This window comes from Camelus dromedarius, chromosome 21 (genome assembly GCF_036321535.1).
Source record: "Camelus dromedarius isolate mCamDro1 chromosome 21, mCamDro1.pat, whole genome shotgun sequence".
Taxonomy (NCBI): domain Eukaryota; kingdom Metazoa; phylum Chordata; class Mammalia; order Artiodactyla; family Camelidae; genus Camelus; species Camelus dromedarius.
Window position 1 is genome coordinate 32855634 of NC_087456.1, and position 16395 is coordinate 32872028.

A 16395-nucleotide genomic window follows, 5' to 3' on the forward strand; every position below is an offset into this window, starting at 1 on the left:
CAGAATACATTTAAATATAAATAAAATTAGACGATAGAAGTAAAAAGCTTAGAAGATAAAAGTAAAAAGCTTAGAAGAAAAAAAGTCATGCAGATACACACTGAAAGAAAACTGGAGCATTTATATTAATTTCTAAATTAAAAATATCACAGATAAAAAATGATTTTATGTAATGATAAAGGGGTAATTTCTCTGAGTATATAACATATGTACACATATAGTAAGGGAAAAATCAAAATACATGCAATAAATTTTGATCTGAAATGAGAGATAAACTTCAATACTCACAGTATTATATACTCTAATTAATTTTAAAAAAGCAAAATAACTGAGGATATAGGTAACCAAAAAAGCATTATCAACCAACTTGACATAATCAAAGTTTATAGAGCGCTGCTTACAACGGTAGACACTCATCTCTAGTGTACATGGAACGTTAACCAAGATGAATCATAACCTGTGCAATAAACACAGCTTAAGTTTAGGAGAACAGAAATTATACAAGATATATTCTCAGATTATATGGAAATAAACTAAAACCCAGCAACAATAAGATATCTGAGAAATCCACAATTGTTTAGCAAATTTAAAAATACACTTCTACATAATCTATGGTTCAGAGAGTAAGTCTCAAAATATTTTGAAATCTATCATCTGTCCATATTGAACTGAAGGAAAATTAAACGTGACGTATCAAAATGTGTACAATAATATAATCAAAATGTATACAATAATAAAAAGCAATGCTTAGAGATTATTTTATAGTTTAGCATTGAAACTAATATTAGAAAAAGAGAAAGATCTAATAGCAACTTTAGTTTCTACTTCAGTAAAATAGAGAAAGAAAATCTAAACTTGAAGGAAAAGAAAGAAATATAATAAATAGAAAAAATTAATAAAATTGAAAACAGAAAACATAGAAAATGAATGAAAACAAAAACTGGTTTGAGGGATCAATAAGTTAATAAACTGCTAAGTTACATTGACAAAGATTTAAAAAAAGAGAAAACATCAATTATAAATATTAGGAATTAAAGAGAAGACATTACTGCTATCCAAACAGACACTGAAAGGATGATAAGGAGATACCAAGAACAACTCAATGCCCTTAAATTCAACAGTCTAGAGGATACGGACCAATTCTTCGGACACAAACAACTAACATTCACTCAAGAAGGAAGAATCTGAACATCTGTACATTTTTTAAAGAAATTTAATCTGTGATTAAAAAGCTTCCATAAACAAGTTCTCCAGGTACAGGTGGTTTCACCGCCAGGTTACACCAAACATGTATAGTGGCAACATTGCCAGTTTATGCAGTCTCTGCCTGACAATGGAAGAAGCCACGGTAGGGGGTGGGGGAGGGAATGGAGCTAGAGATGGTGATTAAAAACCCAAAGTAATTTAAAAGAAAGCTTTCCTGTAACCAACAGAGTCAAATTGTTAGAATGCATCAAATTAGAACGTTTTTTTCTCAGATGTGCTGCAGCCATGGCATTCCACTTGCTGTGACAATTTGGAGGGATTTTTCCCTCATATTCGTATAATTCAACATATTCAGGTTTCTGTGCAAACGTCACCTGCTTAGAGACGCTCTCCCCAAATCTCATGCAGAGTATTCATCACGCAACATTTTCTTATCCTTAACTGAATTTCTTAGATGTCCCGGGGAAGACAGGCGAGGGTCTGGGGTAAACAGGGCATGGTGGAAGCCTGGTCGTCAGTAATGAACTGAAATAGTGAGAGAGGTGGACTCGCCCGGTCTTGTCCTCTAGACAGGTGTACAGACTCAGGAGTTACCGTTAGGCTAAAGGCAGTTCTTAGCGTCTTGATGGCCAAGTCTTGTGTAGCGCAAGGTGAGTTCAAAGAAGTGGACTGAAAGTAACCAGAACTCCCTTTATTTGGATTAATATGATCTTTCTCCTTCCTGATGAAGGGAGGATTATGTTTCAGAATAAAAAGTTACCCTCCGCCCAGTTCGTCCTGCTCCACCGAAAACTGAGAGTTGGCAGGAAAGTATTCCCACAATTTTACAGAGTGGCATTTTATTTGTATACACAGAAAGAACAATAAGTTCATTTTACCCTTGGAAACAAGACGGGATGGCTGGCTTTTTCTATGTTACTCTGTGCTCAGGATCTGAAGTTCCGCTTCCCCCTCCTTATCCAGCAGTGGACACATGTGAAAAATACTCACATCCTGCTGATACTCATGAATAAATACTCATGAATAAATAAATATTCATGAGTGCCAGCCCCTGTAGCCTGGGGAGAGATGACTGGACTAGAAACAGGAGGAAGATACGACTGATAAAATGATAAAAGAAGTTAAAGGGACAGAGACAAATAGGAAGATGGGCATGTGAAGGAGATTAAAGAAATCCTGGGAAAGGGACCAGAAAACTTCTATTTGAAAACATCTGAGAAAAGATCCCTTCTCAATATTCAGGCAGAGATGCCAGCCAGGATATCACAGAATGCGTCACAGACATATTCCTGTGATGTTACTCTCCCATCGCTGACCTGACCCCCGCCTGTCGCCCGCAGGCCAGTGAGATCCCCCCCACAGTGGCCACAGGAAAGCTGCAAGTTGCAGGTGTCAATCACGTGAACTAGAGACTAGGGCAGAGCTCTTTCTCTGATTGTTTTCCTTGGTTAAATCACTTCCCCACTTGGCACTTACAATTGTTCGCTTAGTTTTGTCAGTTGTCGTGACTCATAATGAAGAGAATGCATTTAAAAAATAGTCACTTGTCTCCTTCACGTTCCCTGGTTCAGGATTATTCCCTAATCTGCCGGAGGCATCCCTTTGCTGCAGAAATAAGTAGATAGAATTCAAAAGGAGGAGGAATTTGTAGGAGGAATTCAAAGAGAAAGAGGGAACAAGTCCATGTACCTTTGGAGATCTTGAATAATATTTGTAGTCTTGAAAATCAAGCTTTTTCAGAAGATTTTCTTGGTTTATTCATTTCCATCGACAGATAAAGAAAATTTCTTGTTGATTAGGTCATAGACATTTAATCAATTCAAGCTATGGTAAGAAGAATTAAGGATAGGAAATATTAAAAGTCCCAACCATAAGTAAGGGAATTAAAAGCTAATAGTTTTGAGCCCCAGAAGCCTGTGGGGAAGGGAGAGGGTCAAACCAGAGAAACACATGTGTGCTGCCCTCCTGGAGGTCAGAGGTGGGTTCAAAGAGTGAAGAGATTGCTGAGAGCAGCAGGGTTTTGGCCTGCTCTCCGCATGGAGCCGTGGGAAGAGCCCGCTATGCAGGGCGGCTTTATTCCCACGTGGGGGCTGATAGTAGCAGCCAGGCTGTGGCATCGCAATGTGAAAGACTGATCCAGTGCTCCTGGTGCACCCCGACCTACGTGGCAAAAAGGCAGAATTGGAAGGTGGTTTATGTCTGTGGAGCCCGTGAAAATGTGCCTCTCTGCCTTCTTGCTTTTGAGAGCATCATTGAAGGACGCCCCCAGCCGCTGACACTCTGTAGTCATCACTCGTGCACAGGCTCACTGGCTACTCCCAGCCAATGACTGAGCATGGAAAGGGGTACCAGTGCAGGCCCACTTCTGTGAGGCGTCAGGCACCTCCAGCATGCAACTGGCTCAAGGACTCCCCATCACCATGACCCAGACATTCTTAGAACCACATCATGATGTAAGACTCTCCCATGCAGTCCTCCTTCCTTCCTCCTTCCCTTCTCTGGGGCAGACTCGCATGGTAGCCTGAAGGGTCCCAGTGCTCCCTCTCCTCCAATGCAGAAGACAGATTGCTGCGTCTGGAACCCTGGACCACAAAGAAGGAAGCACAGTGCCTGGTGGACGACCTTGGGTCTGGGAGGCAACACATTCTGTACAGAAAATTCTGCCATTTTTGAGTTAGTCTCACAGGATGAAAGGGCTGTGCAGCAGACCTGGGTTTTGAGGAAAATAACCCTGCCACGTGGCGGTCAAAGCCGGTGAAACTTACAGTGTCAGAAATGTCAGTGGTAAGAAGCAGTGAGATGCAGAGCTCACAACGAATCCCGGGAGGAGAAATAGAATGCCAGGCGCCTGGGACTCTGGAACTTTATAAGATGCCCTGTTGTTGGGGAGTCAAGTCAGTGACCCTCAGCAACAGCTCTCAGTGCCCACAGATGGGCACAGTGCAGGGAGCATCACAACCAGCGTGAGCGCAGGGCACACCGCTTCCCACAGCCAAGGGGACCACACTTTTCCCTCAGCCCCATACAGGCAAATGGGAGCCAAAGAGGGAGAGTCCAAGAATCAAAATGGGCACGGCATTTCCTTGTCTCTCTCCCTCCCCTCCCTCCTCCACCAGCCTCCTACTCTGGAGCTGGGTGTGTAATCAGGCTGATGGTAGCAATTAAAGAGAACGATGAGCTGTCTTTTCTTTTTACAACTATATAGTCAGTTAATTTGTGAGCTTTCTACACGTAGATTCCAGAGAGTAAGATGTTAACCTACCTATATGATTTGCATGTCTGTCTGTGACGGACATGCAGTTTTCATTCATTGGTTGCTTCAAACTTCCAATTCCCTGACTTGATTTTTTTTTTTCCCCGAGATACTCCATAATCTTGCCCTACCCTACTGAGAGCTATTTTCCTCCAAATATTCTGTATCACTTTTCACTACTCCCCAGTAAAGTCTCTGCCCTGCCTAGCTTGGTCTGTGCAGTGTCCTGTCAATGCAGTGATCACATGGTATACAGCAGTGATCACTTCACTCACAGCCCAGATGCTTGGATTTCAATTACGATGCCTGGATTTCAATTACGATGCCTGCATATTAAAGTTGTGACTGTGGGCAATAAAGAAAGATTCCTGAGTTTCAATGTATTTTTCTGAAAGATGGAAATTATGATACTTATGTTTTGAATTGTTGTAAGTTCAAAAGTTAAAAAGATGGGGGAGAGGGTATAGCTCAGTAACAGAGCGTGTGCTTAGCTTGCATGAGGTCCTGGGTTCAGTCCCTGGGGCCTCCATCACAAAACAAATAAACAAAACAAAAACTTAATCTCCCTCCAAACAAAACAAAACAAAACAAAAGTTAAACAAGATAAAGCGTAGGTGAGCACCCTGTAAAGTGGAGCAGGCTATGGAAGTGTAATTAATTATTACCATCAAACATCCTTCACCAGTTTTCTAAAGCTTTGGGTACTCCATCTGTACGTCAATGGCCAGCTCAAGATTCACACCATCCCTGAAGAGTGCACTTTTTCTCTAGACTTTTTGGAAACACCTGCAGAGCTTCAACAGCGCATAGCGCTATCTTGCCCCAGTCAATGACATGAGAAAGTCAGGTCAGCCTGAGCCGCAGTATCCTGTAAATATTGCCCCTTGCTGGTAATACACAGCCAGGTTGACCCTCCAGTGTGGTTCCTCTCCTAGGAGCACCTGGTAACTTATTAGAAATACAAGTTCTTTGGCCCTTCCCCAGGTTTACTGATTAGAGACTCAGCTGGGAGGGAAGTGGGTATGGAATGTGTCCCCAGTAATCCGTGTTTTAACAAACACTCTAGGTGATTGTAATGTACATTAAAATTTGAGAAACCACTGCTTTTTAATATGAACGTTTAGCTTTTGTTAGTCTGTCTCCTACACTTCAAACTGTGGCTGAAGTCTTTGAGGACTTTAATTAAAAAGTCTGATGAATTTTAGAAAAGATGTGTTTTTCTCTGCAATATTGGTCATCTGTCTTCTCCGAACTTTCCTGTGGTCATTGTATCAATGTAGTATCATCACATAATTATAGATAACATTACTGTGTCATACTGTTCCCTAAAATTGGGACTAAAGATTACTTGTACATAAAAAGATAAGTATTAGTAACTATTAATCCAGTGGGAAAAAAGTCCTCTGTATTTTTGTATCTAGTCATTAACAAAATATTTCAAAAACTATGTTCATAAATACTTTCACCTTGTTAATATGCCCTTAAGTATTTCCTTGTACAATTTGTTTATTTTAGTGCAACGGAATGATCTCTGGGTGGTAATACATTTTGTTATTTTAATGTTGTATTTTATGTCAGTTAAATGGGATACCCATCCTAAATGTTGATCAACAAATGAAATAACACCCAGATGAGAATGATTCAAGTTTTTTTTTTGACTTAGAGTTACTGGTTGATAAACTTATATATGTATTCAAGCTTAATGGAACATTTTTCCCAAGAGAAACAAGCAAGCTTTAAGTGCTGTATACACAATTCCAGAGGTAAAAGAAAAAAAGGTTTAATGTTACTATTTTACTTCAGGATTTGACATCAAATACATATTTTTGAGAATTAAGCCTAAGTAAGAGAATTCCCTAGATGATGTCAACAATATTAGTATTCCACAAATTTTTGATTGTATGAATACAGATTCTGTTCTTTTTTATGAGGAAATCAGAAAAATAAAACATTACAGCTGAAAATTGCTTACCAGTGTCATGATTAAGGCTGATATTGGTGTCTGAGTGTCATAAAACTGTAATTTATGTTTTTATATTTCACATTCAGTGTTAACAATTAAGACTAATATTTGCAAATCATTACACTTAAAAAAAGTTTGTATTTTAGATGTTTTCATCTGCATCTGAGTGACTATAGATTTTTTTTCCACTAGTCTCATTTGGCTGAATAACTGCAGATCAGACTTTAGGTCAGGTTGTTACCCAGTAACCGAATTTGTTGGCTTTTATCTTTTAAGGAAAGCTGACTGAGGTTCAGACAGTTGATACTAAAATGTAAAGAGTATTTTCATTGCTGATAGCCTAGTGTTAATATAATCTATAACTTTCAATAAAAAGATTGATGCTTTAAAATCTTAGATGCCAGAGTATTTCAGCCTATCATTTTTATTTCCTTCCACAGGAAAAAAAAATGAATAAAAATTACAGTTTACAACACCTGTCGTAAAATGTTTATATCAAGTGTAAAATATAGACTGCAGTGAAATATATACTATGAAAGATTTAGCAATGTTTCTTTTATTTCTTGTCAAACAGCAGGGAAGTATTTAGAGATAAGAAGCAAAACTTACACTGAGCAACAGGAAAATGATCCTCACATTTAATTGGGTTGGAAGTAGACTCAACCCTTAAGTATTTGTATGTTTTTTGATTATTTGGAGGCTTTGAATTTCCTTTGATTTTAATGAAGTTGCATCATTGTAGCGTTACAGGAAAAGGGTGATCTTAGCCAATTCTTCCCTGGAGTTTGTTCTGACCCGTGATGATGTTTGTAGATGCCATGATGCAGGAACCATGAACGTGAAAGAGGAGGTACATTGTGAGCGGCACTCTCCCGGCAGGAACACCCAAGTTGTACTTGATACATTTTCAGTTTGAAAGGTCTAATTCATTCCTTCCTTCCTTCCTTCCTTCCTTCCTTCCTTCCTTCCTTCCTTCCTTCCTTCCTTCCTCCCTTCCTTCCTTCCTCCCTTCCTCCCTTCCTCCCTTCCTCCCCCCCTCCCTCCCCCTCCCCTCTCCCTCCCTCCCTCCCTTCCTTCCTTCCTTCCTTCCTTCCTCCCTCCCTCCCTTCCTCCCTCCCCCCTCCCTCCCCCCCCCTCATGTTCTGGTGGCTTCCACAGTGTTTCCTCAGTACTGTGAAGACTGCCTTAGTTCTAATCAGAACAAATATCGTGAAACTTCTTTACACTGAGCCAAGAGGCTTTATCTGCTGAAAACAAAAAACGTAATCCAGGTACTTAAGTTCCTCAAGGCATTGGTTTCCCTCCCTACTCCACATGCTCTAATGTCGTAATATGTATTACGCAACTTTAAGCATCACGCCAACTGCTTATCTTTTAGAAGATGCAGTGGCAGAAGGAAGTAGTTATGTTTCTCCATCTGCAGGAGGATATAATCCTCTTTAAGATTTTCCTTGTTATTTTGATGATGGTATACAATCAGTCCCATAGCTTGTAGGAAACAAAAAAGAGTAAAATGTTAATTCCACAGATGTCGAGGCAATTTGACCGTATTACCAGTTGCCTAGTTCTGGGGATGATCTCGTTATTTTATGATAGATATTTTTAGCACCTGTTGAGTGCCCATCATTGTACTAGGCACTGGAAGGATAGAGATAAATAAAGCCAAGTTTTTCTAATTAAGAACTTTCTAGCCTAGTAGAAAAGGCAAGCCATAGAAAACAGATAACTTGCAGAGCGTGCTAAGTGGTGATATTATAGTGGTATATATAGTACTTGAGGGGAACTCAATTTATTGAGAGGAATTCATTCCAGGAAAGGAATTATAGAGGGGATATTTGATTTGATTCTTTGAAGATAAATAGGATTTTCTTTTCATTAAGGGAACAGGGTGGGAGAAATGCTTTCCTTTCAGAGCACTAGAAAAGTCACGGTGATGTGAAAGCGAATCTCTCATGCAGGGTATTCTGACCTGTTCTGTATCACTTGTGCTAAAGTAGATGAAGGAGAGCAAAGAGGCAGTTGGATGGGGGCAGATCACAGAGCACCTTGTGTCTCGGTAAGGGATAGCACTATTTTCATTTGAATTATAATTTCATGAGCCTTTGTATGAAGCTTCGAAATTTTCCCAAGACAGCCTCATATTAAAATTGTAGAGTTCTAGATAGGATTACAATTTTCAAAAGACTTGCAAAATTCTACTTTGGATACATAATCCTTGAAAGTGTAAATCAAGATGCTTTGCATACTTCATGAGGTCTTTGTCGGTTATGAAGTTATCCATGGGAAACTTACGTTTGCTGGCATCTTGGTTCCATTTCTATCACTTGCTCATTTGTCCAGCTTTTAAAACCAAGTGTTCTTTGGTCCTTCCCCTCAAATTTGTTGTGTTTTCTTTTTTAATTTTGTGGCATTAAAAAAAATAGTAATAACAAAGTACATTTTAAATCCAGAAATTAATTTTCTTTTTTCTAAATATGAATTAGAAAAGGATTCAAAATATAGTGGGGGAGGGTATAGCTCAGTGGTAGAGTGCATGCTTAGTGTGCATGAGGCCCTGGGTTCAATCCCCAGCACCTCCATTAAAAAATAAATAAATAAACCTAATTACTTTGCCTCTCAAAAAACAAACAAACAAAAAATACTTTGTTTAGGTGTTTTATTAGGTCACATAACTTTTTTTAGTTGAGGTAATATTTTCCACTTAAGAGAGATAGAGGAAGTGATTTTAAGGGGAGCTGAGTGGGAAGAAAACTTAAAAATAGAAGAGGAAGTAATGACAAGCGAGAATGATTTTCACGTCCAATGATCCAGTTCAAGGGAAGAGGGAGGACAATCAGCGCACATGGCCTCCCCTTGGACCCGTCCCCAGAATCCCTTCTTGCTGTTTCCGCGCGTCCTGTCACAAGGACAGATCCTTGAATTTTCCTGATTACTCACCATGTCAACCTATCTATTCACATATGTGTTATAGGAAGGGAAGTGATTGCTTTATCTACATCACAATTTGAGTTTATAGTCTGAAAGCAAGTAAGTCGTAGTTTCCTCTTATCTGTTATCATATTGTTTTTCATTATTTGAAATTTGACTAAATAATGTTTCTTCTTCCAAAGTGGCTGTCACTGATAGCGCTCTCAACCTGAGTCTCAAGGAATTTGGCAAAACTGTATCTCTTTCTGTCTTTAAAATTATATTCCTTTCTGTTTTTATCACAACAAATATTAAAAATGGCAGGCAATATATTCTAAGTGCTACTGATAAAGCATTGTTTTGCTATAAATAAACAAGCCTGTTTCTCTAGAGCTTAAAAAGGAATAAAAATTTGATGCACATTCTTCCCCCATCAAGCAGCTGTGGCAAGAAGCCATTCAGGAGTTGTTAGATTTGCTAGAGTTTTCCACTATATCCCAGGTATTAATGTTATATGTGTTCTGGAATATATGGAAGGTTGTAATATTATGAGGATGCTTAACATGCTGACATTTTCATTGCTCTGAATATAAGAAGACATAATCATTATTCTTTCTGTAGGTTTTTACATGATGTGTTGACCAGTAACAATGAATATGCTTGTGAAGATGTCAAACATCCAAAAATAACATGATTTTTCTTTAAAGAAATGAATCTTAGTGAAATCACGAAATGCCTTGAATCATTTTTTTATCAGTGAATTAGTGTTAGAGTATAAGTTACATGGCCTCAGGGTTCAAATAGATGTTGTGTGAGGACGGATGCTGTCGGAATGGGAGGAGACCAGATGGAGCACCAACCACAGTGCACGGGTCCTGCACATGTCAGCGCCACAGTGTTCACAGGCTGGACGTGGGATGCGCAGGTTGAGGTCCCCAGCCTATTCTTCCCATTTAACGTGACTCTCTTCCTGATTTCACTGTCTTTTGAGAGCCTTCATTTATCTAAATTTCCTGTATGCTGGGATTGGACAACTGCAGTTCAGCAAATACTTGGTCATTTATAGATTGCGTTATTGGTGGTTGCTACATAGGACATAGTTTTGGCTTATTTTTAATCCAGGTCTTTTACCTGGGCTTCAGATTCTGCTCTTAAAATCCAGCCCACTGTGATGATGCTGCTTCCCATTTCTGTGGGTTTCTGATTGACCTCCTTCCTGAATGTTCGTGGATGCACATCGTAGCTCACCCTGGCTCTTTTGTATTCCTGTTAATTTATAAGACAAAGCCTTGCAATTCTCAAGACAAGTAAGGAACTGTGTACCATTTTTTAGTTCAGAAGTTACTTCTGTAACCATTGAACTGGTATATAAAGTCCACAAATAGGTAGGGGTGAAAGCTATCCTCAAGTTTTAAACATTATTGGGATTTCTGGTTGAATATTCAAACATCTATGTGTGTTTAAATACAACTCTAGGACTTGGCTTTTCAGAATCATTGACTCATTCATTCACTCACTCATTCATTCATACTTAAATAGCTCAATGAGAACCTAACATTTGTCAATCTTTAATCTTTTGGGATATATCTGTACCAATTTCTGTAAAACTATGAAGTATAAATGTGTGACTATTTCTTCCCCAGTGGAACGTACATTTTATGGGAAATACCAATGCAAAACGTAAGAAGCAAGTAAAGTATATACTAATACAGAAGTGTATAAAGTCTTAGAAAAATGGAGTACAAAGTGGAGTTTGGGAGTGTGAGTATTTGTCTCGTGGAGCAGAGATAAGAGGTAAAGGCCTGTCGTGTTCACATGTTGTAGCGTCAGCTGGGGGGCAGTGTGAATGGAGTGAGGCAGGAAAGAGTAATGGGGGTCAAGCAGAGTGGAAAGGAGGTCTGGGCGTTGTAGGTAACACAGCACCTTGTGAGCATCTATGAAGACGGTGGACTTCAAGTGAGACAGGGAGCCATTGTGAGACACTGAGCGTAAGGCTGGCCTCTCTTACCTGTGTTTTAAAGGGATTATTCTACTGCCAGTGTTGGGAATGGTTTGTGGGATGAAAGGGGGCCTTTTGGAATGTTCCTCCAGTGTTCCAGGTGTGAGACGACAGTGAGAGGAGGCTGAGAGGAGGCAGTGGGCAGTGGTGATGAAGAGAGGGGGTCCAATTCTAGATACATTTTGAAAGCAACGCCAAATTGATTTTGTGATAGGTTGCATATGAGATGGAAGAGAAAAAAAGACCAAGGATGATTCATCTAGAGTTTTGACCAGTTACCTGGATCTCACCTGATGTTGAAGAATCAAACAATTAAATCACATATTGATCTACCAGGTAGTAAAAGATAATTTTGTTTTTCTCACAAAGCTTCAAATTCGGTTGGAGAAAAGAAGCATTGAGGGAGTAATAAAAATTACTTACCTGAGCAGCAAAAAATGATGATGGGATGTTCACAGTGAATACAATAAAATTTCCACTAAACATCCAGGTCTTTGAATGTCAAGACCGGAACTTAATTAATTACCATCGTATAGCAGAATAATTGTCGTCTAATATAATTTCTTCTTTGTTTTTTTTAAAAAAAAAAAAGGAAAATTTAAACCACAAAGGAAAAAAATATTGTCATTCATTCATTCGTTCCACAAATGTTTCCTGCCAGGAATAATTTTAGGTGTTTGGGAACATATGTGCCAATATAGACCTGTCCTTTAAATTAAATAAATGCAGCTGTGCAAAATAGTGAGTTGCTTTTTTATCTTTCTTATTTTGTAAAAACATTGCTGTGGAATAAGCTTTACTGACCTACAACTGTGATTCTTTTTTTAAATCAGTTTATTGAGTTGGGTGATTTTAAATGTCAGTAAATGACACTATTGGAAAAACACGCTTATAGTTAAATTGATTTCTTATGCGGAAGTGGGCCAGACCCATGGACTTCCATTTGGCAATCAAGATGTTTTATAGACAACTCTCCATCTAATTATCCTTGCAGCTTTATTCTTCCAAAATTGAACAAAAGAGCTGAGGGTTAAGAAAGAGGAGAAGACAAATCACAATACAGGAAAAGTTTGTTTTCCGGACGAGATAACAAGAAAGTCTTTGGAGCAGCACTGACTGCACGTATGTGTATTAGAAAGAAAACAGTGTATGGATGCTCTGATTAAACAGCAAACAAAGACCCAATATGACAAGCATATATTTGAGGATATTAATAATATATCTTTAGTATAGGTCTAAGTAAGAAATTATTCTAGTACGTTTAAAACTGTATTCGATTTGAAAAAGAAAATACCAACATTCATTTACACGTTTGAGAACAAATCCACTGTGTCACAGGCAGAGTGTCTCGTCTCAGAGGAAACACTGACTATGGCTCTCCCAATAAAAATATAAAATTAGACATAATATACTTCCTTAAAAAAAATTTATTTTTGTACTTCCCTGTTTAGAGACACTACATCATGGCTCATTTATACTTTCTCCTAAGGTTTTGGGGAGACGTGAGATCTCATTGACAAAGGAAAACAACTTGCATTTATCAGCCCTGGGTTCAAAGAAGACAATGCAAGACCCAATGGAACAGGTAGAGAGGAGAAAGACACGGGCCTTCTCTTGTTTCACAGCGTATTAGGTAGAAAAAGTAAAGTTAATAGAGGGTCATGTGTGCTGCACATGGTAATACACTCTCTGGCCAGAGACACTGAAAATACTAATTTTTTCCTATGAAGTAGCAGAAACCTTCAAAGAAGAGGTACCTTTTGTGTCATGTTTTGAAGGAGTAGAATTCAATTTGGAAAATGGGACAGAGAGAATGATCCAGAAAGAGGGAGCACTTTCCTCTAAGAGGAATTGCAGAAAAAGATTTAGTGTGAGTGGTAGTTTGTGTTAAGGTTGAAGAGTTTAGGGTCGTGTCAGAGAGCTGGTCCGTGAAGCTGCCCTGTGATTTAAATGGCCCAGAGCTGCCATGGAGAGCGAGGAAGAAGGATGGAAAATAATGCCTGGAGGTTTGCTTTGCCTTTTTTTTTTTTTTTTTTTTTTTTATGTTCTTATTTTTTTTAAATCTGAAGACAGAGAAGAGCCAGCCAAGTGTGTTTACACATAATAATCGCATATAAAGGAGTAGTGACAAGTGAGAAAAGATTTCTAGAAAAATGATGTGAAGGAAAAAAAAAATGCAGGGTGTGGTCAAAGGAGTTAAATGTTTCAAATGGGACGATTGAAAACAGGCCAGAGGAATTAAAAATGGAGGTGGACACTGAAAAGCTTTGAGAAAATACTGTTTTAATTGTGTGGGTGAGATCAGGTATAGGTACTTAGGTGTGGATGTAAATACAGGTAAAAAAAAAAAAATGCTGTGAAACAGTAGACTGTTTTCATTTGGAGTATTTTATACAATTTTCTGGTCTTCACCAGGAGAGTTAATTTGGGTAATTGAAAAGATCTTGCATTTCCTCCTTAATTTAGTACCTCCTTATTTCTCTGTCACTTAATAGGGTTTCTCTCCCCCTTGTGCCATTTATATTATATATTTTATGGGCAATTTGTATTGGCCAGTGAAGGTCGGTCATTCAGACACCGAAAATTGTTGACCTCTGGTCTGTGGACCACTTCATTCTGTAGCTTCTTTTCACACTTCAAGCTGACTTTCAGCTGAGCTCTTTCGTAAGGAGGAACCAGTGGATGGAGACCAACCTAACTGTATGCAGCTCTTGAGCCTTTAAATTATGCCAGCGTAAAAGTTTGCCATGCACTGCCCGGTCCTGTCTGGCAACTATCTCTGAGATCCTAAGATAAACACAAAATTTGACTTTTTAAAATATCTTATGAACACATTAAACTGCACTTATCAAGGATAAAAAAAGAAAGATCTCAGAATGATTTGGGCATTCGTATCTTTTTTTTTTTTTCTTCTGGATAATATAAGTACAAAATTTTAGAACAGAATTATTCTGGTAGCCTGGAAAAAATAGAATTCCATTTCTTGTTTATTATATGATCGGCAGTAAAGAGAGTGTTATGTCATTAAAAGAATTCTAAACAGCTGACAATTACCATTTTAATAGATATTCGAAAGGACCACCAAGATGGTGGTTCCCTTGAGATCTAAAAATCAGAATATCAAACAGCAGAAAGGCTAGTGGATATTAATTAACTCAGAGAACAGAGAGGAGGAGTGGTTAATACCTTACAGGATGCCGTTTCTAAATTTAAGGTACCTAATTTCTGTCAGCTTTTTATTAAACCGCCGATGTTAAGCACAGAGAGACCCCGCGGTGTCTTACGTAACCCTCCTCTTTCTCACGCTCTGCGGCGTTGCGGACTGTCTTTCATCGAAAACTACCTTTGCTGTGATATCATATTCTTCTGCCTGGCTATGCCATACTTTCTCATTCTCTTTAAGTGCCTTTTCTCTGAATTCATCCCCACAATGTGAGCACTTGCCTGGGTGCTCTTCATCTTCTCTTCATCTTCTCAATTTCCCATGAGTCAAAAGAGGCAGCTGGCTAAGAGTACAGGTGCGGAAGCCGGAGCACCTGCTGGACCTGCGCCGCCACTTACCAGCCACGTGAACTTGAATAAATTACTTACACTCTCGTGATTCCTACTTCCTCTTTCACTCCCGTCTATATCCGTTTATATCACTCTGACTTAGAGTGGATCAGCTGCATCACTCACAACAACGGTAAAAAAAAAAAATCACAATACACACTTTCTACAATTGAGTGATTCACTGGGTAGCATTTTATTTTTCTTTGTGTAGCTTTCTTGGAAATCCATCCTCTCTGGTAACCTTGACAATTACCCTTCCATTTCTTGTCCCATCCTCTTGTCAGTAATCACCTTTCCTACTTCCAAATCTCCTGGACTTTTTCCTCCCTGGTCTCCTGCTAAGACCTCAGGTTTGCATGTCCACCCTTCAGTCAGCTTTTTGTAGCACTGTTATTAGTAACCAGGGTCACATGACTTGATAACTGGAATTACATTTTATTTGCCACATGCCTCAGTAATCAAGCCATCTCAAGTTTTCCTTCATAGTACTGTAATAGTACAAGCTTTGCTTTGCTTTTTTTTTTTTTTTTTCTTTTTGCTTTTTATAAGTATTAAGTGTTTAGCAAGTGCTTTGGGCTCTCTGGTCACTGGGGCAGCAACAGTGAGAATGTTACACTCCAGCAGTGAAGGTGACCATTTAGATGTGACAAATACCCTGATGGAGAGAAAGCAGATGATTAAGGAGGACTAACAAGAAAATCATATCCTGGGAAACAAGGTGTGATGGTTAATTTTATGTGAACCAGTTGTGCTGTGGTGCTCAGACAGTGGCTCAAGTACTAGTCCAGATGTTTTGCTGAAGTTTTTTGTTTTTGTGTTTTTTGTTCGTTTTTTAATGTGGAATTAACATTTAAATTAGTAGACACTGAGTAAAACAGGTCTTCTCATAATCTGATGGGCCTCATATAATCAGTTAAAGATCTTAAAAAAAATGGTTGACCTTTCCAAAGAAGAGATAATTCTGGCATCATACTGCATGTGGACCTGAATTATACACCTCTTCCCTGCATCTTCAGCCTGCCAGGCTACTCTGCAGATTTTGGACTTGCCCCTGTGCAATATCATGGGCCAGTCTCTTAAAATTGTTAGAGAATAATCTTTCTCTCTCTCTCTGATTGTCTGTCTGTCTCATTCTCTCTCTTTTTCTCTACACACACACACACACACACACACACAAACACACAAACACACACAAATACGCACCTTATTGGTTCTGTTTGTTTTTATTTTGCTAAGTGTCCACAGTCTCACCCATTTCGATATGCCCCACCATCATGTTACATTTGTTAAAATTGATGAACCAACATCAGTACATTATAATCATCCAAATTCCTTAATTTACATTGTGGTTCACTCTTGTTGTTGTACATTCTGTGAGCTTGGACAAATGCATAATGGCATATGTCCATCATTATGGTATCACATGAAGTGTTTTCATTGCCCCAAAGATCCTTTGTGCTCTGACTGCACATCCTCCCCACAACAACTGGTGACCTTGATTTTTTATTGAATGTC

General features: G+C 38.8%; 1 long non-coding RNA gene and 1 other non-coding gene across 2 annotated transcripts in view; both read left to right on the top strand.

Moving 5' to 3' along the window:
- LOC135318765 (uncharacterized) overlaps positions 1 to 16395 on the top strand; it is a 190516-nt gene that overhangs the window by 46652 nt on the left and 127469 nt on the right. The window lies entirely within an intron of this gene.
- TRNAT-AGU (transfer RNA threonine (anticodon AGU)) lies at positions 8929 to 9001 on the top strand. The gene has a single exon. It is a non-coding gene; the product is annotated as a tRNA-Thr (tRNA).